A 26,000-nucleotide genomic window follows, 5' to 3' on the forward strand; every position below is an offset into this window, starting at 1 on the left:
AAAACAGAAGCTACTCAAACACCTGGAGACTAAATAATATGCTGTTTAATGACCAATGAATAACAGAAGAAATCAGGAATAACATATAAAAATATTTAGGGGTAAATAAAAAATAACACAATATATCAAAATCTCTTGAACACTATGAGTTCTAAGAGGAACATTCATTGCACTGAGCACATTCATTTAAAAAAATAAAAAGTCATCAATTAAATAACCTAAAATTACATTTCAAAGCCCTATAAAAAGAAGAACAAATCAATGCCAAAAGCAGTAGAAATTGAGAAATAATTAAAACCAGAACTGAGATCAATGAAATTGAAACCATAACAAAAATCATCAAAAAAAAAAATCAATGCAAAAAAATGTTTCCTTGAAAAAATAAGTTAAATTGAGAAACCCTTAGCCAAGAAAACACACACACACACACACACACACACACACACACACACACACAGAGACTCAAATTTATAAAATTTGGAATGTGGAGAGCAATGGCTTGTGTCATGTTCTTGGACTACCTCATGTCTGTGGCTGTGCTGCTCTGGGAACTTTCTGTGCAAAGGTACAAGATAAGATTGCACAGTTGCTATGATGTTGCTCTGCCTGTGGAAGCTCAATGCAAAGGCACAGAACTACATCAGTCTTGACCTTGGGCTCAGACATTAGCTGCCCCACATAGAGAATTCCTAGCATAACAAGACAGTCACAATATCTCTCAAGTGCTGCAACCTTCGAGCCTGTCTGCTTTGCAAAACTTTCTTCAAAATAACCTTTTGATGATAAAACCTAAGTAATAAATGTTCCATATTAGTTCTGGGTCATTGTTCATTCATCAGAGGACTGTGTCCCACTGTTCCCAGCTTTCTCTTTATAAATGTTTGTGTTTCTCTCTTAATCCTTTTGCCCCTTTCCAGTTTCTAATATTCAACTGTGAAAGTTTCAGCATATCACCATGGCCACTATTAAAATACAGTTGATAATCAGAAACTATTTTGAAAATCTATACTCCAATAAAATAAAAAAAATCATGAAGATATCAACAAATTTCTTGAGACATATGACCTATCCAAATTGAATCAGGAGGACATAGAAAATTTAAGCAGATCAATCTTCAGAAATGAAATTGAAGATATTATCAAAAGCCTACCAACAAAGAAAAGCCCAGGCAGGATCAGATGGATTCTCAGCCAAGTTCCACCAAACCTTGGGAGAAAATTTATACCAATCCTCCCCAAATAATTACATGAAATAGAAAAGGAGGGGACCCTTCCAAACTCATTCTATGAAGTTAGTATCATTCTGATACCAAAACCAAACAAAGAAAAGTTCAGACCAATATCCCTGATGAAAACAGATGCAAAAATTCTTAATAAAATGCTGGTAAATCACATACAAAAACATATTAAAAAGATAACACACCATGATCAAGTGGGCTTCATCCCATGGATGCAAATTTGGTCTGAAATATGGTAATCAATGAATGTATTTAGCACATCAATAGACTTAAAGACAAGAATCACAGGACTATCACATAATGGCTTTTCTAATGTATATTCTTCCCTAAAATGTCTAAGAGTTCTTTTTCTCCCATATTCTTTCTGGGGACATTATAGTTTTGTAGTCGCCATTACAAGTGAAGTGAGGTGAAATATCAGTACATTATCAATTTATAATTTCTTGACAACTAATTGATTGGATTTTTTTGTTTTATTTTTTATTCATTTTTAATTTTGTTTATTATGTGTTCTTTTCATATTTTAGATATTAATTTGTGTCAGAATTTTAGCTAGTGAAAATTTTCTCCTATTCTGTAGACTTGTCTCTTCATGTTGTTAATGTTGGAGATTTTTAATATGATTCTATCCTGTTTATTGATATTTAAGATTATTTCATGAGATATAAGGTTCCTATTCAAGAAGTCAGTGGTTGAACCTGTATCTTGAAGTATTTCCCCTATCTTTTCTTCTAGTCATTGTAAATTTACTGGTCTTTTGCCTAAATCTTTTATCCATTTTGATTGACTTTTTTGTTGTTGAGTTTGAGATCAGGATCTGTTTTCATTCATCAGTATATATATATATATATATATATATATATATATATATATAGTTTTCTCAGCTGTATAAAAATCCTATTTGAATATCAGAAATATTATCAGGTTATGAATATTGCTTAACAAATAAGAAAATAGAAGCAAGAAGTACCAAAGCAATTTTTCCAAGGTCACACAATTTGGAAGTGACTGAGGCAGGACTCAAATCCAGATCATCTGGCTCAAGAGCTAGCACTCCTGCTTTCTACTTTCATGTAGCTTTCTAATGTTTTAACATATATTAATGGAGATACAATCCTATTATTACATCACAAGGGAAAGGATAAAATACAGTGGTTGAAATTGGCAATAATATTATTTTTGTTTTTGTAAACATTGGCACATTTAACATGCTGTGCCTGTCTTAATTACATTTTGATGAGCAGCTTTGTTGTGTATTTTTTAGACATTCTCTATTTTTGAAAGAGAATAATTAGCTACCTAAATGTTATTTTTGTTTCCTCATAATGTTACAGATTTATACTATACCAATTTTTGAAGTATGTGATTCTATAGAACTAAATACTATAGTTTATAATTATACTAACAACTAATAGCTCTAAGTTTGCCTTCAAGTTACAAAGATATCAAGTTGAATAATGAAAAATAGACTATTTGCATCACTACTTGTTATTGATAATGTATTTTGACCAAGTTTAATTGTTTTTTGTAAATATTTAAATAGATGTGTTTATGTACTGGTTCATCATTTTTCCTTTGTGCTCAAACTTGATATCTGGGTTTTAACTGTTTACTTTGAAGTTATAAAAACTTTTTTTAATTCACTGCTTAATCACATATTTCATGATACATCACAAAACAAATGTAAAATATAAAATATAATGTATAACTATTGAAGACTTTTAAAAAATCTAATTTGTATGACTGAATCAAATACACTCAGAATTCAGATACACTAATTTGATATTTAATAAATTCCTCTCAAGATTAGAAGGCTGCATGTACTGAAGAAATAGCTCTGAATCTAAAGTAGCATGTGATTTGGGTTCTAGTCCAGTCTTTAAAATATGTTTCTGGATGGATTTGTAGAATAGCACTTGTATCTCTAATCCTTCATTATCTTGATAGATGAAAGATGTTGATACTGTCTAAATATATACACACTATATAGATACTGTCTAAAGCCATTTAAAAATATAAGCTGTTACAATTTGGTGTTCTACCTTTCCAAAGATTATTTCCCCCATATCTTGATTTTAGAGTTGCAAAAATGTATGTTTCTGCCAATATATTAATGATGTCAACAAAACACCTTTTATGTCCATGTGAATTACTTATATTGAAAGTACATATCCACTTGATATTTAAAACAAAACCATCACCTTTCCATTTAATTAAATGTAATGTCTGTGTTTTTCAACTGTTAGAAATCTCACTATCAATGTCACTCTTTCTAGAATTGCATCACCATTATAATAGTTTCCATGATGTAAAATCTGAGAATTCATTATTTATTTATTGATTGATTGTTTTGTTTATTTATGGGGGGTATGCTAAGGATTGAACTTGGGGGCTTCCTACCACTGAGCCACACCCCCAACACTATTTTGTATTTTATTTAACAAGAGGGTCTCATTGAGTTGCAAAGCCCCTTGCTTTCGTTGAGGCTGACTTTGAACTCAGGATCTCCTGCCTCAGCCTCCTGAGCTGCTGGATTATAGGTGTGTGCCACCATGTCTGGTGCTAGTTTATTTTCAATGTTTCATAGATATCTGTCTGTTTATGTTACTATTGCAAAATGTCTTTGACTCAGTAATTTATAAATAATTCAATTTCTTTCTCACCGTTTGGAGACTGGGAAGTACAAGATCATGGTACTAGCAGATTTTGTGGCTTTGGGGGGGGTCCTTCCAAGATGATGCCTCTCTTTCCAAGATGGCTTTACTCCTGCATCTCTGGAGAGGGGGAGGCTGCATCATCTCACCATATAAGGGGTAGGTAGAGAAAAGCTTGCACCCTTCAAATTTGAGTGTTTGTACTTGGGTCACAATGATAATGATCATGATGATAATTATGATTTTGGTACCAGGGATTGAACCCAGTAGCTCTTCACCATTGTGCCACAAAACCAGGGCTCTAGTTTTATTTTTAATTTTGAGACAGGGTCTTGGCAAGTTGCTTAGGGCCTTGCTAAGCAGCTGAAGCTGGCCTTGAAATTGTGATCCTTCTAAACCGCTGGGATTACAGGCATGTGCCACCATGCTCTGTTATATCATCTTACTTAACTCTAGCATGTGTGGAATAGATAAGTTAGTAATAATATGTCTATCTCAAGATCTGGAAAATATGAAGGATTCCTTATTTCATCTAATTTTGTTGGTGAAAGTTTTGATTCTAAAAGCACACTAAAGTGAAATGACTTAGTTGAGCACCAATGTGTTAATCAGAATTTTAAGCCTAGGAAGATAAGTCATGGCAATTGGAAGTTGTGTGCAAGAGAACTGTTTTCAATGAAAGTAATGTATTATTGTCCTGTAGCCTTTGAATTTTTGATATGTATGGATTATTCAGCATTTAGTAAGTCTCACAGAATGATTTAATTTCTCAATCTTTTTTAATATTTATTTTTAGTTGTAGTTGGACACAATATGTTTTTTTTTATTTATATGTGGTGATGAGGATTGAACCCAGGGCTCACATGTGCTAGGCAAGTACTCTACCGATGAGCCACAATGCCAGCCCACTAATTTCTACATCTTGAAAAACTACATTAATAAAAAGTGTTTCTTGTCTTTAGAAAATATACACAACCATACAGAGACAAAGTGAGAGAGAGAAAGAAAGTTTGACATATAGAATTAAATTAGTAATGTTAGAAGTAAAAAAAGTTTTAGTTTTTTTTTTTTTTTTAATACTTGACTAGTAAATATATTTGTTATTTTGAAAAAACATTATGGGTGGTATTTTCTGAAAATGTCATTTTTTCTCAAATTTAGGTAGAAAACACTAGAATTGCAGACTGTTATCTTCAGGCTTTTATAAATATTTATAAGTTCTGTCTTAACTTTCATTACTATAAATAGAAAAGTTCTTCTTAACAACTGTTTCTGAGTTCTTTGTAAGCAATAATAAGTTTTCTTTCTCTAAATGCTGTGTGACAAATTTTAAAAAGTCTTTCTAAAAGTTAAACAAGTATGAATATTGTTTTCCTTTAAAAAATAAGGTTTAAGGGCTGGGGTTGTGGCTCAGCCATAGAGTACTCACCTAGCACAGGCGAGGCCCTGGCTTTGATCCCCAACACTACATAAAAATAAAGTGCCGGGCAGTCTGGCTGGGCACAATTCAGGAGCCACTTGTCAAAAGAAACGAACTTTGTTTTTAGAACACACATGCAAATGACACAGCTCTTCAGGAAAACCCTCAGAGCCCAACTGCCACCACGGGTTTCCCACAAGCCTCTTAACCTCCCCCACTCCTCCGGCTCTTGAGGCCCATTGGCTGGGTCAGTGGGTGGAGCCAAAAATAGTCCCCCAATGAGCAGCTCCGTGGTCTGAAAGGGTGGGGAAACAGCCCAATGAGCATCACCACAGAGGAGCCAATCAGTTGGCAGCTAGAAGTTTGCTGGCAGCTGGAAGTTTGCTGGGGCCCCTTCGGCTGTGGCTCTCAACAATAAAGAAAGAAAGAAATTGTGTCCGACTATAACGAATATATATATATATATATATATATATATATATATATATATATATATATATGGTTTAAAATACTTCTGTGAAACTATCTATAAATTTGAGTTTATTTAAAATTTTGATTACTGTTTTATTTTTTCTTAATATTTAGTAAAGAATTAAAGTAATATTATGATTGTCCTTCATAATGTTTCTATTAATGTTACAAATTATGATTTTGTGAATCATAATGACAATGTTAATATATTCAAATAAGGAAACTAAAATGCAATTAGGAAACAAAAAAATGAATTAGTTACTTAATCTTCAGTAAGTTAGACTATCATTATGAATGATAATGTGAGTATTCTTTTTTTCTTTAACTAATCTTTCTTGAAGGTTAGTTACCATGATTCAGGCAGGATAAGGCACTGAGTCACAGTACATTATAAGACTGGGCTTTTGGGTCTCAGTGTTTAACACCACATTGGGGAGGACAATAAACATATTAATGCTGATCACAACAAAAACATTTTCAGATAGAAATCACAGAGTCACTCAATTTTCTCCTTTAAAGCAATTATATCATATTTATTTAGTCTTGGGCAGTATTTGAGGATTATATGATATGACTCAACTGAAATATAAAGGAGATTCACTGAATGTAGCCTAAATTAAAAGAAAACAAACAAACTTTTAAAATGAAAATATAACAATAATATATTGATTTCCCCTTTGTTTTATTTGTCATGTTTCCTGCATTTTTAAGTAACACAATTCTATTCATTGTTTTAGCTTAAAAAACAAGCATAAGTAGTGAATTTCTATGATGTTGTCCTGACTTTTCTTCAGTTCATCCACAGATAAACAGCCTCCTCTAGGAACACACTCTGTGTGGTTAGATATGTTATGAGTATAATGTGAAGAAATACTTTTGGAAAATATCTCAATATTAAGACAATATTAATTTCTCCAAACTTAGTCTTTATTCTGTGTTTTTAATTACATTTAAGGAGGAAGGTGATGGATGGCTGAAATTCTGCTTATAATGATTATGTGGCCTATATTTTTGACAATTTACCTAATGAATAAAATTTTAAATGAAATTATTTTCAATTGAAAACATAAATATAGCAAAATCTTTGCTACATATTTTATAACATGGCCTCTACACAAATGCATGCATTTTTATTATGGGTTTTATTAAAAAGTAAGCTTCAAGAGTATAATTTAAATTTAATATTTTAATTGTTAGCCTCAAGAATAACTAGACAATGAATCTTTATTTTACTAAATCTTGGTTGGAATGCCTAGGGATAGAATTAATTTAATATCTTGTCTTTCACTGTCTAACTAGATCCTGAATGTCAGTTTCGTTGGACCTACTGGAGATTTACTAGCTGTAAGAGTTCGAACTGGGACCAGATTGAAAGGACAATGTGACTTTCTACTGCCACACTGTTATTATCCAGATAGGAGTGACAGAGCATGGCATCAACCACCTGCCTGAAGACAAAATGGGGCCAATTGGCACACGTACAATATCAGCATTTTAGAGCTCATTAGGAAGAGAGCTGGCAAGCAGCAGCAATTTTCCCTGATAAAATCCCTTGATCTTTTTTTAGAGGAAATGTCTTTTAATTGTATGTAGTAGGAGTTCAAATGTACCACAAACCACCATAGTATATCAAATCTCCATGCAATCTTACTACTGTTTAAGTGTAGCATTTTCATTACTTCTAATTTAGTTAATTAAACTTTACCTACCTAAATTCCCATGGCAGTTTTCATTGGATGTACTAGTTAATTGCCTTGTTCCAAAGAGGCATTATTGTGAGCTATTAAACTACTACTGTTCTTAATTTTAGAGTGGTTGCTTTCAATTTTGCTTGGGATGGGATCCTGGGTCTGTGTCTTAGGATCATATAAGGGGTTGGAATATGCATATTCTAATCTAGTTCTCATATTTTTAATGTGTCAATTATAATGCATAGTAGTTCTGGAAATGTTTTATCCATCATTACACTTTTTTTTTTGCTTTTTGTTTTAAGGTTCCATATATTGAGTTTCTGTTTTTCTCATAATTTGGCAGGTAAGTTTATTGTATTTATGTGGATAGGCAAATACCTATTTAAAAAGCAAGAAATTATATACAAGATGAAAGAGTTTTCTCATCTATTATGGCATTAAATTTAAGCAGAATAAATAACAACATTAATTTGACATGGTTATACTTATTGTATGTCTGTTAAGTATAAATGGGACATATTTCATGTCAATAATGATATTTGTTTTATATAAAATATGATAAAATATTTTAGGAGTTAGGTGTTAATGAAAATATTTGAACTCTTCAAGAAAAGAAGATAACCCATTCTAAGACCATTGTTAAGCCCCCTAGCTCATGCTGATGGTAGACAAATGATCTTCTGAAATGCTTTCTCAAGGAAACCAGGGGATACCTAAGTTTTGGAAGACTTTACCACAAACTGTTCTTCCTCATTCTTCTCCAAAGCTTTTTTATAGCAGACAATTAGATCAGGAACTGCTTTTCTTTATGCTGCTCAGTAGGCACAGTTTTCTTAGTGCCAAGGACACAATTCTACGAACACATTTTGAAGAAGGGGCAGACAAATTTGAAATTAAGCAGGTTCTATTTTGTGTGCATTTCTGGCAGCAGTCCTATTGCATCTCAATAGGGGAGCAAGACATGCATCTTCTGTTGCACCAGCTCCCAATGCCATTTTACTAAATACTTATCTTTGGTGGATAGTCCCATGACAAACTTAACCAATTGAGCTTCTTATTGACAGAATGTCTGTAGTGCACTGGACATTATACTAGGTGCTGGAGATACGGTTAGACTTGTAAGAGAATTTCAAAAATTCTTGCTAAATTGCACACCAAAAGAATAATCAAGTGCCACCATTATCTTGGACACCTACTTTAATTTTTAAGATGTAGCTCAAGGCTTATAGATGGAAAAGGAAAGGGAAATTTAAATGAAAGGAATTGAAGGAAACAATGAAACCATTGCCAGGTTTTTTTAGAATACAGTTGTCCTATTCCCTCTCTTCCCTTCCCCATTGAAAAGAATGCAATGGGTCAGAATGGTGTGAATGGAATCCCTGCTCTTACTTATGCCAATTCATCAATATTCTGTGAAGTGGGAATGGCAAACTGTATTAGAACTTCCCGATTTTGAAAGCATGTACATACTGTTAAAGTCACACGTCTAATCTTGTTTCAGATCTAAGACTCTGTTCTCCCTAATTTCATCTGTCACTCAGTAGAAATGTATAGCAGATCTTCATTTCTCATTTTTAATTAATTTTAAGTTAATATGAAAACGTTTACCCAACATCCAATTAGACATTTTTCTTTCCCTCTAATCTTATTTACTACTGTGTTCATATATCAATCCTTGAAACATCAACCTCTAAGCAAGAATTAATTGTTCTTTCCTCCGACTTCATTTCTGTTAATATGTTTCATAATATCTCCCAGCCTAATGCCTTGTATTATTTATTCATAATTTATCTCTTATCCTAAATTATACAACCTTAAGGGCTATATACTTACTCATTTATCTTTATTAAATAGTCACAGAATAATGTTGATAAATGGATTATTGATAACTTTTCTCAAAGGTATTTAATGGAATATTTAACTACATGTTTTATTCTACCCATAGTCCAAATTCTATTGTTTGTATTTGACAATGACTGGTTTTGAAATGTATGTAATCCAACAAATGTACCATCTTCTGGCAACCAAAGTTTCTCTTTTCATATAGTACTGGAATATACAATTAATGACATTTTACAAAGTAAATAAATTCACTCAAAATATTATTTCACTAATAGATTTTCAGAATGGGTTTCTAGCACAAACGAAATGATTTAGTTCAAAACCTCAAAGTGAGAAATATTTTAAATCCATTCTCTTCCTCCGCCACTTCAGAATGAATTGTTTGGTTCCCTTTTCCTATACTTAGGTAGGTTAGGTGACATAGAAAATTTACTCTGATGGAGAGAATAACTTAAAAAAAACATACTAGTGAACTCTCAGAGGAAGGGGAAAGACTGAGCAAAGAAATTGAACTTCTATTAAGAACTAATAAAGGTCATAGCTCTTCCAGTCTCACTTGAACTGGGATAATACTTTAGACTTTTCCTTAATTGAGAAAAGGTAAAAGAGATTTTTGTATTCCCAGTTAAATTAACCATCCCAGAGATGGGAACAACCTTAAGCTAGGAACTCTTTTCAATAGGGAATAGTATTGCAGGAAGGACTTAACAGCTGAAGGAAGAAATGCTAGAGTTTGAATCAGCCATGAGATGGCACACCATAGCATCTATCACATGGGTTCCTCTCAATTACCTAAATATGACTCCTTTCTCCATCCCTTTCCAGGGTTTTAGACCTAATTTGTCTGTATTTCTATCAATTCTGCAGGTGGATGGGGTGGGGTAGAGTGGAATCTCTTCCTTCCTTTGTGTTTCACCATACCAGGGGCTTGGTACTGACACCAAGTTGACAAAGACGTTTATGAGATGATGACACTGTAAAACAATCCTTTCTCTAACAAAATCCTTGATGAAAGGTACAGAATAAAACTAATAAAGTGTGCTTCCTTTTTCAAATGTAGCATGAACTGGAATTGTATTTATTTCAAAACTCTGCTAAGCATGATTTACTTTATATTTCTTTGTATATAAATATCAAACTAAAATGAAAAGGCAAAGAGTGTATATTAAAATTGCACTTATCATGCATTTCATGGTGGGAAAGAAACTGGATCTTTAGAAGTGCCTCTAAGACAACATTGGAACTCAGGAAATTAGGTGGCACTGACTTGTATGAGGGGCAAAGCCAGAACAGTGAAATGACATGTAGTTTTGTGTGAAGATCATTTTCCTGAAAGCCTAAATATTTATATTTATGTCATAAAAATATGGTAGGCAAAAATCTAAATAACTTTAGACTTAATAACTCCTAATAGCTACTATTTTAGACAAAATGCTGATCACAAAATATCAGTTAAAATTGATCTAAAAACTTGGAAATACCAATTTAGACAATGGCTCCATATATAACCTTCCTGCTCACATCAGAACTTGAATAAAAGGTCACTTTTAGTGGGGAATTAGAGCATGTATCAACACAGTATACTGGGATTCAAATTTAGAGGAAAAAAAAGTGAACTATTTGTCTCTTCAAAGGGTGAAACACTTTTTGAGAGAAATGTAATCTTGGTTACCTGCACTATTTCTGTCCATTTTTATGTTTTATTTTTTAGTTGATTGGACACAATACCTTTATTTTATTTATTTATTTTTATGTGGTGCTGAAGATCGAACCCAAGGCCTCTCAGATACTAGGCAAGGTCTACCACTGAGCCACAACCCCAGCCCCTGTCCATTTTTATTTTAAAGATTGTTTTGTGTCCTTTTTTCCCCAGCTAGGAGGTTAATTTAATCCTGAACATTTTATTGGAACACTCAACACAAATAGGTAATAAGTGGTCTCTTAAGTAGACTGTCCCTCTCTGTTGTGTTTTTCAACCTTGCTTTTTCTTTAAGAGACACAGGTTTGTCTTTCCTCTTCCTTGATATTACATTCAATACCCAAGAGTAAATGTTTAATCCCAACCATCTGGCTCTTATTGTTTAACAAATAAAATACCACACTTCCCTTTTGATTCTCTATTAAGATTAGTCATATCCTTAAATGTAAGCATATATAATAATTAGTTTGTCATGCTCCAGCTCATACAACAATAAAAATTGTGGTGATGATATATTAAGATTACATTAAATTGTTACTTATATTTATAGCTTATATTTAGCTTATAAAACGTAAGAACTTCAGAGGCAAAGAATTATTTTATCTTGTGTGTGAACACATGTGTATCTTATGAGCACAGGGTAGCAATTATTTGCATTATTAAATTTCAAGTATATCATACATAGCAAAAGTTTTCTAAGATACTTAATTCCAAAACCAAAAAGAGATGTCAAAATTTTAGGAAACATTATTTTTAGATTTTTATCTTGATTTGCTTTATTTTTATTTTGATACCAGGGATTGAACCCAGAGAAATTTAATTATTAAGCCACAATTCCCCATCATTTTATTTTTTTTTTATTTTGAGACAGTGCATCTGTAAGTTCCTGAGACTGGCTTTGACTTGTGATCCTCCTGGCTCTGCCTCATGAGCTGCTGATGAGTGCCACTGTGCACACATCTTGATTCACTTTTTTAACCTTTATGATATAACCTGTGATGTTAATGACTTCTTTAGCATTTGGGAAAGATAATAAATTATACTAGTCAAATTTTATTTTCCTGTTTTTTAATACTGGATCAAACACTGTTCTCTAAAAATGTTAACCTATGTGTACTTACTCTACCATAAATAAGAGTACTTGTTGCAACCCCCAAAGGCATCTTTCTTGTACCCGTGAAACTATCTGATCTGCCATCAATCACTAATTTTAAAATTTCTTCATCATTGCTGAACTCCATACCTTGGGATGAGACTGCATTCCACTAAGTCATCTTTACACATACACTCTATGGTGTTGGTTGAACAACACAGTAAATTGGTCCTGCAGTTTAAGGGTGAATTTGTCCTTTAAGGGGCAATTTTTTACTGATTTGCTGCAGTCATTCCATCAAAATTTGTGGCTTCCCAGCCATCACAAAATTAGAATACCTCTTTTAGGGTTAGACTCACTGATAGTCGTAAGGGTAATTGAGGAGGAATTTCATATTAAGAGTGCTTTGAAAATGAAATTGTTTAAGTAGTTATTTCAGGTCACACATTTTCACATATATACATATACATTCATAGCTCATGATTTTGCCAGAGTCCACACACTAGATCATGTTGGTAAATTGCCTGTTCTGTGGTACATAAAGACACTGTTGTTCTAACTTGAATATCTCACTGTGTATTCTCAGTGTTCCTTTTTGGTAAATTCTTTCAGGTATTCTATGCAGACAAATTGTTTGCTTCCAGGCATTTTCTCACTCTACTCTTAGTCTGATCTGTATTGCAGTATAGAGGAGGAGGCTAATGCTTGATTAAAGTTAGTATTACAAGCCCTTTTAAAAATTGGCTTCCAACTGGTGTCAACAAAGGAAAGACTTTGACAAGAGCATGTAAAAGATAAGGCATTCATATTCTTTATGCTGTTGCTGGTGTCACCCTAAATAGTGGCTATGGTTCCAATGTGTTTCAAAATTCAACGGAGGGTCCCTCTTTGGATAATCCTAGCTCTATAAGCAACTAATCAGTCCCTTCACTTGACTCAAGCTACTTCATTTCTGTTCTGTCCTGTGAATCAGTACAGATGAAGCAAAGGAAAGCCAGCTGCCTTCACCTTACTTTAGCTAAAGAAAACTGTCTAACCAAGGATTTGGATTTTCCCTTGATCACTCCATAGGTATCTATGACCAAAGAGAAATTTCCAGAGAAGATTCCATTTAGAACTAACAGTTCTTGGGGGTCCATGTTTGCTCCTACTGGTTTGTAGCATTTGTCAATTTTCATGTGTGAATACTCTTATTACAGCTATTTTTAAACTACTAAATTTAAACCATAGAACTGAATTTGGGGAAGTGTGCACTATTGGTTTTGACAAGCTGTTGTGAGGCAACTATAATGCTTTACCTCACTGTGTTTGCATGCTACATATTCATTTCTCTCTTCCTCCTATCTTTCAGACATCTCTAACTTTCAAAACCTAAAATTGTTGGCACATTTCAAATATTCTAATAGGTCTGTGACTGCAATATAATAGAAATGACAAATAGACATTTGGCTAGGAGTTATAATTTTTCTAACTAACCAGGAGTCTTGTCCAAATTTCAGAATGAGCAGCACTAGTTCCCTTTATATGCTTAATGTATCAGTACACATATTCTACTTTATTACTTTACCTTAAGAAAAATGTGAAAGGATTACTGATAGAAAAAAATATATATTTTTTACTTTGAAATTTAATTAAAATAAAAATTATGAAGCAATTTTAAAACTGATTTTAATAATCATAACATCTTTGCTAATACTTATATGCAATACTTAATTTTTTAAAAATTATATATATGAAATATAAATATTTGTAATGATGATATCCATCTTAAATTAATCATTGAACTTTTTTTAAAATATGGGAATACAATAGTTATCAACAATGCTTCCCCAAGAGAAAAACTTTAATTCAGTGATTTTTTTTTGGCACAAGGAAACATGCTAAGACAATTGCATATATAATACTATTTCTAAGAATTTTATATAAAAAGCTTGTGTTCCATTTTTCAGATATTAAAAAAGTATTAATAAGTTTTTTTAAAATTCTTTTTTAGTTGTTGATAGACTTTATTGTTATTTATTTGTATGTGGTGCTGAGAATTGAACCCAGTGCCTCACACATGCTAGGCAAGCACTCACTACTGAGCTACAACCCCAGCTCCACAGCATTAATAAATTTTTAAAATCATCCAAATCATACACATAAGAGGTGAACAAACATACTTTATTAATTTTATCATAAAATCATTTTCTTAACAATTATGTTGAATACTGGCTGTGATTATAATCAGATATTTACTATACTACTCTGCTTAATTAATTGGTAAATATTATTGATTGGTAGATATGAAGATGGGTGAATTTTTCATCTCATATAAGACAAAAAATTTAACCCTGTACAAAATTGAGTTTTCCACATACAGGATGTTATGGCATCACATGCATTATTCAATATTTGGATCTTTTCTCTGGTTTCTTCATTTCTAAAACTTTTGCAATCACATCATACTGTGTATTTCAGGTACCATGCAAAATAAAATTGTTATCTTCTTTTCCCCTCTGTTCCTTGACTCTTTCTAAAAGAATCCAATTATCTGTTGCATTTATCATTAATGGCCCTAAACTACAAAAAGCCAATGCAAAGTGTTTTTAACAACTCATGACTCTTATCAATAGCAGTCTGTTTTCAAAGAGTATAGAGTCCTTCACAATTAGTCAGACTATTCCACATGTAGCTGCTGGCAGAAATTAACATCAAGGTGTGCTGTGACATACTAGTTTCTTTCTGCTCCAAACAAAGATGAAAAAGAGATTCCTTTATGCAAACAAAAGTACAATTTGATGAATGATTTCCAGATGGAGAGGAGCCAGCCCAGTATTTTCAGACAATATTTTTGACTGTACAAACAGAAATATTTCTTTTGAAGAGCTGTGCTATTGTTAAAATGCTTATAGGCTCTTATCTCAATAAAAAAAAATCAAAGTGCCAGATTATTCTTACCATTTTTTTTCATAAGCATCTCTGGAGTATATGAACATGCAATAAGATATTACAGATCATTTGTATCCAAACCACATTCAGAAAACATTTTAATGTTTATACAATTTAGCTTTTTGTTGTGTAGTTAAAATTTACAGAAATAACCACTTGTTTGGGTCATAATTTTGCAATCTGGAAGTTTAGCCTGGCTATTCTTCTGGTCAAGTCCAGGCTCAACTGAGGTCACCTGGGGGTGACTCATGCATCTTCCCTCAGCTTCTGGTACAGGAGAGAATGTAGTCTTGGCTAACTGTGGCTTTGCATGTACATTGTGGTTCTAAGCATCAAGAACCGTTACACAACCCTCATCAGTTCTCTGTTGGTGTCATTTGCAATGTCCTCTTAGCCCAAGGAAGTCAAATAGCATGCACAGTCAGTGAGAAACAACAAAAAGTCTCTGTAAAAGTAAGTAATTCATATATACTTTTATAATAAACTTCAAAACACCATTAAGATTAAAAAAGATTCAATTTCATGAATCTTTCTATGACTTAAAATTACTTTTGACCTGTTCCTAAGAAGAAAGTTTATATTCTTATAAACTGAATTTTAAATGGGTGGGTGTCTTCTATCTTCTGTCTCTCCACTTGTTTGAAAATCTATTTCTTTCACTTTTTTAATCTCTACTAAGTTCTTATGTTTAATGTATTAGCATATTCACATTCAAATTCAAATCCTTTAAAAAAGGCACTGTAAAATTATTATTATATAAATTATTTCTTTATTTTATATAATCAAATTCATTAAACTGCCTCCACTTCATAATCAATTTTTTTTTATTTTTTTAAAAAAACCTAACACATTATAAATACAGTTTTCTCTAATAAAATAAAATAAATATGACTTCCTAGGAATTTGACCTTTTACCATTTATAATTCTTTGTCCAAGCACACATTAAGAAATCAGTAACTCAATTCATGGTTTTGTGTGGATCCTGGATCTGAAATGGTCAGTACTTGGACCACTGGTGATTTTAATTTATTGATACATATTAGGTAATAATTTTTATGAGTTTTAAATTAATTTGACAATTTGCAGTTAAATAAGATTTTTTAAGAAACACATTCAGAATTATTTAAAATAAGTTATAATATCAGTGAAATTCTTTCCAGTAATCCAGTGAATAGATATAGCATATAGTGTAAACATAAAAAAATAGAATATAATATGTATAGGATATGGTATTCTGTATTCTATATACAAATCATATAAAATTTGTTGTTTTCATAGATAAAATTAATTCTGTTAATATGGTTCTGATTTACATAATTTTGAATTTTCCAGTTATATTTAATCAATAAATTTACTGAGCTCATATTTGAACTTTTTATATCATCCAGAATATTATTAAAATCACAGATCTTGAAGGGAATTGATGTTCTTCAGTAATGATTGCATTTTTAACCTCTGCCCAATAGAAGGTTTTTAATTATAAAATGGAATCATGAGCAGAGTAGCTTTATCAGATATTAATTGCTTTTAAAGACCAAAACTGGCACTAAGGCTCAGCTTCTGAGTTGTGCCAAAAGCTCCAGTCAGAAAATGTTTCCGTAGCTGACATATATAACATCATCAGTCATAAGATTATGAAGATTGGTAATGACAACTGTGGTACACATTTTGAGTTTCTGGCAGAAGCTCTTTCTTTGCATTCAAAAGAGTAATTTATCCTTCTCTTTTCTCCCATGACCATCCTAGTGATTGATACAAAAAAGACAAATAATTGCCTCAGTTTCTCCTTCAGCTCACAGAAAATACTTTATGTTGGTCCATCCCAAAGACTGGCAGCATAAATAATAGGAAAATCCTTAAATTTGCAGCTCCTGTCTACCTTTCCTATCAGTCAATTGACATTATTATACAAGAGTAGACACCAAGAAACCATATATTAACATAAAAATTTAATATTATCTTATTGTTTAGGGATCCTGAACATTTACCACAGTTCTTGGCTTTGTAAAATACAGAGTTTCCTAATACTGTAAAATATGCATTCTCAACTCTAGTTTCTGGAATACGCCAGTGTATGTACTCATAATATTCATAATAGCTTTAAATACTTGAATAATAACCACATTTCTCCCAAATAAAGTCATATTAAAATATTTATATCATCAACACTTCCCCTTTCACCACTGCAAACTCATACGCTTCTATATACTTCACATACACACACATACACACACACACAAATAAATAAGTTAACAAAAAGTTATCCATTAATGGTCCCTTATTACAGTATCTAGGAATATCATGCCGTAAATTACAGAATGCATAAATTTTATATACTATAAATAGAGCTGTATCAATGCCTTTTTTTGTTGTTAAATATTTTTCCTCTAGAGAAGAGTAGTCAGAAAATTGCAAATTTTTATTTGTTTTTTCTTTCTATTATAATACTCTTTCTATTTATTATCTTCAGGTATTATAGGATTTATACGGAAAAATATTCCTGCTCACATCGCACATTCTATGATGTTGCATCTCAGAGTCTGAATGGTTCACAAACCATATGGATTTTAAAATATATTTTTTGTTCCATTTGTTACCTTGTATCTTTTCTCACTTAACTATAATTGACTCAGGGACAGGGTCTCAATTTCACTGTGGACACCAATTTTCACCATATTGAAAAGCATTAATACTAGTTTCAGATTGACATGATGACTAAACACAGAAAAAAAAATCCTTGTAAAGCAGAAGTTTATTTAGATAAAAGATGCAGAATGCAACCAGTATTTGAAAGTTACATAACAAACAGATCAATAGTAGTAGCCAGTAACAGAGATTAAAGTTTACCAGCTGCCTAAATGCAGAAATGGCAATTGCAGATGACAAATCTTAGTGAAAGTCACATTAGAACTTGTGAAATTTCAGTTTCTCCCCTTCAGTCCAAAATTTATTGTCATTAGGCTAAAGCATAGTTTCTCAACTTCAATGCTATAAACATTTGGGACTAGATAATTCTTGTTGTAGATGCTGTTTTGTGCATTATAAGATGTTTAGCAGTATCTCTGACTATCAACTACTATACGCTATTAACTCACAAAACTCTAAATTGTGACAACCAAAAATGTCTCCAGAATTTACTACATGTACCTTAGGGTAAAAATCATTGCTCGGCAAAATCACTGGGGTAATAGTCCTGTTTTGATACATGTTGAAGACCAAGAACCTATATGTAATGCTCCTCATTAATCTCAGAGCTAGGAAATGTAAAATATAGGAAGACTGCATGGTTCTCTGTGGATTAAGTGTGTTCTTCATGCTTTTGTTTTCAATATTTCTGTAGTTTATAGCACAAATAATTCTGAATTATGTTACTAGGAGTAAGAAAATTAAGATCAGAAATCAGTTATTTAGATGTCATGCTTATAAGCCATAAGATACACACATACCTTCTTTTCACATAATGAAGAATTAAATGGCACATCTGCTAGTATACATCTCAATTAACTATCTCTATTTCATTAAGACTTACATGTTTAAATTTCTCTAAACTATCTATAATAAATGCTATACAATTGCTGCCATAGCTCTTTACACCCAATTTTGGTTTAATGCAATAAAAATAGGGGAATGCTTATTGCAAGATCTCTCAGTAATTATGATGAGAAATGCAAAATACTCCTATAGAGATGACACCAGAAAGATGGCAAAAATAGGAAACTCTCTACTCTCCTTCCCTCAATGTATACAACTATTTCAACATCAGTACATAGAACAATTCCCTTTATAAATAATCTAGAAATAAATTGAGACGTTTCTTCATCTTAGGCAAGTAATAAACCAGACACATTAAAGATAGTAAGAGAATTTGACACCCATTCTCACCATAATCCCTGTTAAGAACAACTTCACAATATTGAAAAGGAATACCCATTTCCAACTTCTTTATCAGGACTAAAGTAAAGAACTGGGCTATATGTCCAACATTCTGACTTTTCTAGAGCTTCTCTAGGAACTGATTTATACTTTCTCTATATCTAAGTGCTGACAGGAAGGATATAATTAGTCAGTGATAACAGAGATTGTGGTTTACACTACCGTGTAGGCACTCACTTGACACAACTCCTACCTGAGTCAATGAAGAGTAATGTGCAAAAACTCATAAATCACTACACAATTTAAAGGGAGACTGAGGCACCAGTCATCCAATATTTCAAATTTTGTGGGGGCTTTCCAAAGGACTAGTATTTATCTCATCTGTTTTGGTCTTCATCTATGGATCCCATATACTTTAGATGCCTGAGGATCATTAAGAACAAATGCAAAGGCTTTGAATTAACTTATAACTTACATGACCAAACTAATGGTACAGCCAATGGACACTAGAGGGAACAAGATTCATATACAACTGAAAACGATTTAGTAAAATTCCTTTGAGAATTTAAAACATCAATCCAGAGAAGAAGCATTCACAAAGAAGATTTTAGAGATCACCAGAAATTCTGGGTAAACTGATTGGCAAAGGATTTCTTTTGTATTTTAAAAATCTATGAAGTCTAGGAAAGATGGACATTTCTTTTAATGTCTCTAATAAGCAAATACCAACACAAAGGGTCAAGGACAATGAAGAAACAGGAAAACTCACTCTAAACAATGGAAGAAGCCAAATCTCCAACAACTGACATGAAATGTAGATGAACGATTTATCTGGAAGAAAATTCAAATAACTATCAAAAAGATACTCAATGAGGTCAAGATGACTTATAGAGGAACAAAGTGATAATGTTAGCAGAGATGAAAAATATAATAGAAATCAGAAATCTGTAACTGAAGAAAACAGTACAGGAGAGGTTCAACAACAGATATTTTCAAGTAAAAGAAAATCAACAAACCCAAAGATAGGTAATTGAAAACTACTCAGTTGAGGAACAAAAAGGAAAACAATGAAAGAGAAGAAAGATATTTTAAGACTCATTGTACCATTAATTGGAACAATTATGGGAGAAATAATACCACCCAAATCTGGAAAATGAAATAGATATCCAAGATATCTAATAATCACATTGTCAAAATTCAAAACCAAAGAGATTTTGAAAATAGCAAGAGAAAAAATGTCTCATAAAGAGAAACCTGGTAAGACAGAAAAGAATGAGACTACATATTCAAAATGCTAGTGAAGACAGTCAACCAAGAATAGTATAGCCAGCAAAAAAAGCAGAAAAGACTTCTTTAGATAATCAAGAACAGAGAATTCAGCATATCTATATGTGTTTTACAAGAAAAGATAAATTCCAAATAAGTAAAGCAAGAAATGAAAGTGGCGTCCTTGAATCTGAAGCTACATAAACATAAAAGATCATGAGACCATTATGATCAACTACATAACAACACATTGGATAACCTAGAAAAAATGGACAAATCTCTAAAAACAAGCCACTATCAAGAATGAAGTATGTGGGGGGCAGGGGTGAAATATATATATGTATATACATATATATACATATGTATGTATATATATGTATACATACATATGTGTGCATATATACACATATATACATATATATATATATATATATATATATATATATATACACACACACACACACACACACATATATACATACACACACACACACACACATACACACATATAGGAAGGGATTGAATTAGTATTGAAAAACTTCTAAGAGAAAAGCCCAAGAATTGACTGGCAAATTCTACTAAACATCTATATAAGAATTAAAGTTAATATTTCTCAAAGTTTTTCAAAAAATACTGAAGGAGAGAAATCATTTCCAAACTTATTTTATGAGACCAACATAATTCTGTTATCAAAGACAGACAAAGATACTAGAAGGAAATAAAACTACAGGTCTTTAATGAGCATGGGTGCAAAAATCTCATCAAAATCAATGCTGACAAACATAATTCACACATTCAATGCAATCCCAATTAAAATTTAAATGGCCATTTTACAGAAATAGAAAAAAAATCTTTAATTCATATAAAACCAAAAATACAAATCGATCTTAAGAATAATGTCGTAGTCTGTTTATGCTGTTATAAAAAAACAAAAAAGTATGTAGATGCAGTGGTTTATAAACAGGAATTTATTTCTCACATTTCTAGAAGCTAGTGCTGTCAGCTTCAGTGCCTGAGTCTCCTGAGGAGCTTCATTGATGGCAGACATATCACAAAGGTACTTTGGGTTCATTTTTGAAAGGGTATTAATTATATTCATCGATTTCTTTCTTTCTTTCCTAAACAAATTGTAAGTGTTCAGCAAAGGTACAGTTGGAGAACATTACACTTCCTGATTTCAAGACATGTTTCATAACTGTATTTAAGAAGACAATATGGTGTTGCCCAAAAGACTGATAAATAATCTAAGACAACAGAATAGAGAGCTCAGAAATAACCTACCCATACATGTACAATAGATCTTCAACAATAATGCCAAGAACAAAATGGGAAGAGCATAGTCTCTTCAACAAAAGTGTTGGGAAAACAACTTAAACATGCAATGGAATTAGATTTTCACCTAAAAATATACCGAAAACTTAATCTTCAGAAATGGAAATGGAAAATTCCTATACAAAAACACAGGGTACAACTCTTATGACACTGGTCTTGGAAATGATTTCTTGACTGCAACACCAAAAGTACATGAAGTAAAAATACATAAGTGAGACTATATCAAAGTGAAAAGCTCTGTAGGAACAATAACAACAACAACAACAAATGAGAAAAAAAAACTTGCAAACTGTCTATTTGACAAAACGTTATATCAGAAGTATGTGACGTATTACTATAACAAAAATCAAATAATCAACAAAGGACTGGAATAAACATTTCTTCAAAAGGGACATATAAATTGCCCAAAATCATGTGAAAATATGCCTAGTATGACCAATAAAAGGTAAATGCCAATTAAAAACACAAGGTATCTTCTCATCCATTTTAGGATGGTCACTAGTTAGAGAAAAAAAAAGAAAAGAAAGAAAAAGAATCACTAAACATGAGGCACAGGCTTGTAAACGTAATGACTTGGTAGGATAATGTAGGAGTATGACAAGTTTCATGGCAGTATCAGCAACTTAGTGAGGCCCTAAGCAACTTAGTGAGACTGTCTCAAATTTTAGAAAGAAAGAAAGAAAGAAAGAAAGAAAGAAAGAAAGAAAGAAAGAAAGAAAGAAAGAAAGGAAGGAAGGAAGGAAGGAAGGAAGGAAAGAAGGAAGGAAGGAAGGAAGGAAGGAAGGAAGGAAGGGGAGCTGGAGATGTAGCTCAGTTGTTAAGCACTCCTGGGTTTAATCCCCAGTAACAATAAGCAAATAAATAAACAAAAGAATAAAAAAGAAAAACTCATTGGTAACAGAAATGTAACAGAAAGTGTTGAGAAACTGGAACCCTTGTCTATTGTTGGTGGTAATTTAAACCAGTGGAACCAGTAATCTTGGAGTTTTCTCAAAACAATTAACAACACAATTACTTTATTATCTAGGACTCTCACTTGTGGATATTTAGATTGTTAACAAGACAGTATCTGGTATGAGCAGAATTATTTCTATAATTCCATATTTGTTTCAAGGTATTTATACCTAACTTAAGTAGAGAAATTGGATACAGATATAAGGAATCTAACAGCATAGATTCAGTTCAAACCAAATCTGTAAATCAAATCCTGAAAAGTTTTTCAATATATTGTATCTTCTATAAGTTGATTTATTTTTATTTTCTTTTTTCTTTACATATCTTATGTCTTTCAATTCTTCTTCCTCCTATCAGAAAAGCTGAAGATTGGCCACTCTACAATTTTTAAGCTACATTGAGGTAATGAATATCTCCATACACATTTTGAAAATTGAAGGAATAGAATATATGCATTTTTGTATTAACATGTTCAATTATAGTCATTTCATATAGTAGGTTAAGAAAGAAAATATGTTAACATGGTTATAAGGCTATAAATCTATGAGATTGAGGGTTATTTTTTCATATTGGGATTTATTAGTGGTAATTTATTAGTGACAATGTAACATCCCATTACATCAAGAACTAACTGAGAAATGAAATGATGGAGTCAAAGAAAGGAATAGCCAAGCATTGGTATTAATGGTACTGATAATTGGTGTAATTGGTATTAACAGTAAAATTCCAGTGAATTAATACCAATAAAAATAAGATTGGGAAATATTGGACTAAACATTGGTCATGGTCAGGTATTCTTAAAATCTATTAATGATAAAATGATTCCATACTTCTGACTATGCAAATCAAAGAGATCTTTCATATACAGAGAAAAAGTACCCAGCATAAGGGGTTCGCATTAAATTACTTAGGTTCGCATTAAATTACTTAGGTTCGCATTACTTGGGAGCGGCTGACAAAAATAGACTTCCAAACTTACATCTAGAACAGTGATGCACTCCATGCTTTGAATATATCCCTTGCTACTCTGCCACTGAAACTTTTTATTAGAAAGTCATGTTCTTTCTCTCTCTCTCTCCCTCCTCCTCCCTCATCTCTCCCCCTCCCTAATCTGGGGGAAACCTTTCTTCCTCATCACCTGCAGGAGTTATCTGTCCTTGAAAACCAGAAGAAAGGAAGTCAGACTTTTCCATATAGCAGAAGAGCTCAGAAATGACCATCTTCCAAATTAACAAGTAAATTAAAATTCTGACAGAGAACACACATGGAATGTAGCTTTGATTCACCTCTCTAAGTAGAGCCTGCTCCCCTGGATGGGCAGAATCCCAGCCTTGGAAAGGAGTCACCTCTGATTCTCCTTTGCTCACAAAGTAATAAAACATCTTTACCTTTTTTCTCAAAACCATGTCCTCATTATTGGATTGGCATTGGGAACAAGGGCTGAGTTTTTGGTAACACTTCTAATCCTATGGAAGAAGCAGCCTAGTAGAAACATTAGTCTTTCATATTGAAAACCCACAAAGAAATTGAAAGAGAGAAAAGAGAAAAAGAAATAAGATTATTTTAACTAGATATGACATCCTTTCTTTGAAATAGAATAACACAATATAAAACATTGTAGGATGTTTACCTTTCCAATACAAGTTTGGGGCTACACAAAACCAATTTTAAAGGAATAAGATGACCTTACACCATAGAGGGAACAAGGCAAGCCCAAGTTCAAACTGACAAACACCAGTAAGCCTGAATGTCAAGAGTCTGTATAAGACATAAATTCAGCTTCAAATGAGTGGGTGGAAGGAGGCCTGCTCTATTTATTAAGTCAGCAATCTGCATACCAGTCAAGATACACAGATTGCTGACTTAATAAAGGCAAGGTCAGAGGTCACTGAGGAGCAGAAATGAAAAGTTCTATAGAATTATGAGTGTTATTTGGGAAACTCCCTTTGCAAGGTCAGAGATCACTGAAGAGCTGAAATGAAAAGTTCTATAGAACTATCAGTGTTATTTGGGAAACAAGTGCATTCTGGAAACACAATTAAAAGTATACTTGCTTGAAGATAGAGAAATTGTAAATGAGTAGCAGTGCAACCAAAAATAAAAGTGTTATTCTTAAGAGGCAATAAGAGCCCAGCAGTGAGACATACCTGTAATCACAGTAGCTCTTGAGGCTGAGGCAGGAAGATCAAAATTTCAAAGCCAGTCTCAGCAGTTTAGTTTAGGCCCTAATCAAATGAGCAAGACCCTGTCTCAAATTAAAATATTAAAAACACTGGGGATGTGGCTCAGTGGTTGAGTAGTCTTGGGTTCAATCCCTGGTAGAGAGAAGCAGAGAGAGAGAGAGAGAGAGAGAGAGAGAGAGAGAGAGAGAGACAGACAGACAGACAGACAGACAGGCAGACACAATAAATTATAAATATAAGACTATTTTAAACTTCAGATTTGAAAAAAAATTCCAACATTACCCTATAAAATCATTGAGAGGATATCTCCAAAATAATATTCTCTAACATTAATCATTTCTAGTTTGCTTACTTCCCAGGAAATTCTTTTTTCAGATAATTAAATTTACAGATTTCTCTAAACTTTCAGGTTTCTAGGAATTGTACTTAGATTAAAAAAAAATGGAACCTTTAGAAAACATAAATTTTAGAACAGTAGAAATAATTTTAAGATAGAAGGAAAAGGAGAAAGAATTCTTCTGTGGATGTTCTTTTGTCATGAATGAATAATTCTTGGGACAAGTACTAGGATCAATCATGTCACATTCATTTACTGACTGTCAATCTGCATTAGGAAGGTCTCCAATATAGTTTGTTATCTTGAATGTTGATTCAGCATTTATATTTAATCCTGATCCCAGATCAATTCTTTTAAAACAGAATTGATTTAGGATTTGCTTTCATATAAAAGAAACATGAGATTAGTTTTAGTGGGTAATCCTGCTTGCTCACATGTTATCTTGAGCTAAAGACATGGCCCTTTTTAAAACTATACTAAATCTTAGCACAGTCAATTTTTAATTTTTGAGGTTTTACTTTAATTAAAGTTCAGAATTAGCTCCTTCTCTTCCCACTTGGAATTTTCTGTTTGATTACTTATTACCTAACTGCAACATAGAATTAGATATAAAATTTCCTGGGCAATGATTGGATTCATTTCACCTTACCTTAACCTTCAATCTCTAATATATTAATTATCTATTCAGGATTATGACTAAAAATGTAAATTTAACTAGTAATTAAATAAAGTATGCATTCAATTCTACCACCCTCTCAATAACCCCCACCTAAGGAGTCAACTGATCTCACAGTAATAGCTGTCATGTCCATATCACTAGAAGATTCCTCTAATCACACCTTTGGAAATAACTTTTTTATATCTCCTCTTCAAAATCTTAGTATTATTTCAAACTTAACTCAGGTGGTTTAGAGAATATCCAGTGGTGAAAACTACACATTGTGATCACAGTCATATGCAAACAAATCAATAAGCTACAATAGAACAAAAATATATATGATCATAAAAATTAATAT

Source organism: Spermophilus citellus (genome assembly GCF_964194105.1).
Source record: "Spermophilus citellus genome assembly, contig: SCAFFOLD_130, whole genome shotgun sequence".
In the NCBI taxonomy this organism is placed as follows: domain Eukaryota; kingdom Metazoa; phylum Chordata; class Mammalia; order Rodentia; family Sciuridae; genus Spermophilus; species Spermophilus citellus.